A 3,200-nucleotide genomic window follows, 5' to 3' on the forward strand; every position below is an offset into this window, starting at 1 on the left:
TCATGAGCGATACTCTTTTTCCCGCAGTCTTGTCAGCTTTGCATTTCGGCGGCCGCTTCTCGCGGCTATCTGCCAGTCTTCGTCAGTATATACGAGGCTATGGATAAATAAACAGCAAAGATAAGAAGGCTACGTCCCCAAACGCATGACTTGATTATTTCGGACACACGCGAACTCCTTATCAGACACTTCCAGCGAAGGAGCGCTTACACAGACATGGTTGCCATGCGATCTCACAAGGAAGGCTTGACAGGGAGTGTCCAGTAGCGGCGGAGTGCTCTCTTATTCTGCCATTGATGCACCTCCCCGTCTGGCCTACTTATATCCTCCAAGGTATGTATCCTCTCACAGGGCAGGGGAATTTCATACATCATATCAGTGGCACATTCGGGAAACTGAGTTGTGTGGCGCTTTCTGAATATTTCTTCTGTCGCTATCGGCTCATTCGAGCTTCCTTTTATACAGGTTGACTATACCCGTTTTCACTTCAAGAACCATAGCAAAAGAAAAAACGGTTCCCCACGGAGCGTTACTAATTTCCTCCTTTATGTGCAGAATTAAGATATATGTACGTGAATTTTAGATCCTATTTATGTTATCTTATCAAGACGTACGCGCTCCAAACGCCAAAAGCATTGTGATTTCTTCCGACAACTAAATATCGTAATAACATCGTCGCGCGAGGCGTATAAACAACGCGCCGAACTTGCTTTTTTCTTGAGGTGAAAACGTGTATAGTTTATTCGGTGCAGTAAAGACAACCGCGGTATACGGAACAGATCAGCCACTTTCTTTAGGTTGCGTGACAATTTATGTTTGTGGGGTAGGGCCACATGTATGCCCTTCCTCCTGAGTGCACTTTCTGGCTGCTCATCACGGATTTCCTTATTTTCTTATCTTTTTTTGCGATGATTTCTGACACGTCACACAGAACTTGGGGAAAAAACCCGCAACGTCCAGTCTCTTGAGCTGAGTTGAGCACTTCACCAGGTTGGAGTGAGTGGAGCCAAACGGTAGCATCTATTTCTTGGACTCCCCCGCAGACATGGTCGTTTCGAAAATAAAGCCCCATATCCAGAAACTGCAAAGCTTGCCGTTTAATGAGTAAAGCTCAGCTCAAACGCTCGTGAAAAGCTTCATCAGCCCAGAAATCACTCCGTCAGTCAACTCTACATAATTAGACACCAACACTCAAAAATCGTCAACGTATCTAAATACTTTTAGGTTGTCTGTTTCTTCCATTTTTCTTTTCTTCTGAAATTGCCTTGTTAGAGAGAAGCCGAGAAAAATGTCGCATAGAACTAGTGCAGGATGCCCTCGATCCAGGTGCCACGCTTTTGCCAATACAGTTCTCCCTCGAAAAAAAACCACGGTAGAGCCGATGTAATGAGGTAACAGCTGCCAAACACCTTTTACCGTGAGGCTGAAAAGGAATTTCCCCACTTTCTTTAATGCGAAGTTCAGCAACGCCAGCAGTTGTTTGTGCGCAATTGAGTAGAATAAATCCTCTACAATAGAAAACCGACTTGCTCCTTTCATGACTCCTCCCTATAGAAAATTTATAATTTCCTCAGAATTCATCACTAGAACAAGGTCAGCCTTTATTATTGACGTTTCGAGCAGAGATTTATCGTCCTTCAAGTTTGGAGGTTTGGAATTTGCCAATTCAATAGTTGTATGCCATAGTTTCTCCTGGTTCTAGCTTTTACAAAACGTCTGTGTCTAAAAGTGTAGTGTTTATCAGTATAAAAGAAAAATTCCCGGCCGGCATTTAGTTCCCAAAAAATTATTTCACACAATCGCTGGTCATATAGGGCTTTACTATTCAGTATACAATTTAATTTAAAGTGGGAAGGAACATGATCAAAGCTCGATAAGTATTGAAGAAACCGCACGCCTTTTTTCTGCATTAGGTACAGCCTTTAAATATCATATATAGATGTAACGCCCAGACAAGTAAACAATAACGCAGTCGCGAATGAACAGTAGCGAAATAAAGCTGACGTTTTAGCCGCGTAGGAAGTAATGTTCGAAGATCTCTTTGGTGAGGGCCGTTCAGCACCTTCCTAGTGTAACAGACACGCCGCGTTGAGCGGCGTAGAGACAAATGGCGCCCTGGTGGAAGCGTTATGTTCTAATAAATTCGATAACTGTAACGTCGTTACAGTTAGCTTTTAGATTTAAGTGCAAAAATATTGCAAACAAGACCACCAAATCGTTTCGCAACTCGTGAGAGCCCCAAGTCCTGGTACCGGAAGGGCACACCAAGAACTGCTGCAGAAAACGTCTGGGGCAGGAGGGGAAAAAAATAAAAAATATAAAGAAACTAAATTTTGGGTAACCCTGCTTGGCCAAGCTGGTACCGCCAACTGGAAGGACGGAGACGTTTGTGTCCGTACAAGTCGTGTATGAGATAGATCGCCCACAGCACACGCAGATGTAACAAAGCGCGGCATCTATAAAGCGTTTTGCTTTTCTTCGTCTGACGAAGGGAGCGAGTGTTTTTTGCAGAGGACAGCTTCTGGTGATTGTCGCCCCAGACGCCCGCAGGCTTACGATACAACTGATTTTTCAAACCTATAGTCTTCTTGCCGCCAAGCATAGTTTCCTTCCCCTCTCATTTGAATCGTCCAACTCCCAGATGCACTCTTGCGGGGTGTCGACTCCAGGCCCACTTTCTCTCCCTTCCTTTTTTCTTTCAATCTAATATTCGGCCTCACATCCCGTCTCACCCAGCTCTTGTCCCTCAATCGAGTCGACCCGTCACTTGAGAGAGAATATTCGTTCGAAACGCCTGTGTCGCTCTGTTTGTTTGTTTTCTTGAAATTGATTTTGTTTAAGACGTATTTTAATGATTTTTGCACCACCTTGACCTTACGTCATTTGTGGTGAAGATGAGGGGTGAGAGATAGGTAATACGATGAGGATGAAATGTTTAAAAATAGTGCCGGATACCGGCTTCTTGAATGAACTTAAGCAGAGAGTCCAGCACAATCTTCCTGTGCTGTATGTCGCCCCCTGGTCGCGTCCACTCTACGAAAGTTTTGGGTCGATGACAAGCGGGGAGGTCGTATATGGTCGCCCGCCTTGAGAGTACAGTGTCTCTGCATTCCCAGAGAAGATGAATTATAGTTGCTGGACTCTTGCTCCCGCATCGAGTGCAGTCACCGTCGATAACCGGCCCGAGGTCATCGGGATGT

Source organism: Ixodes scapularis, unplaced genomic scaffold, assembly GCF_016920785.2.
Source record: "Ixodes scapularis isolate PalLabHiFi unplaced genomic scaffold, ASM1692078v2 PGA_scaffold28__5_contigs__length_5199819, whole genome shotgun sequence".
Lineage (NCBI taxonomy): Eukaryota > Metazoa > Arthropoda > Arachnida > Ixodida > Ixodidae > Ixodes > Ixodes scapularis.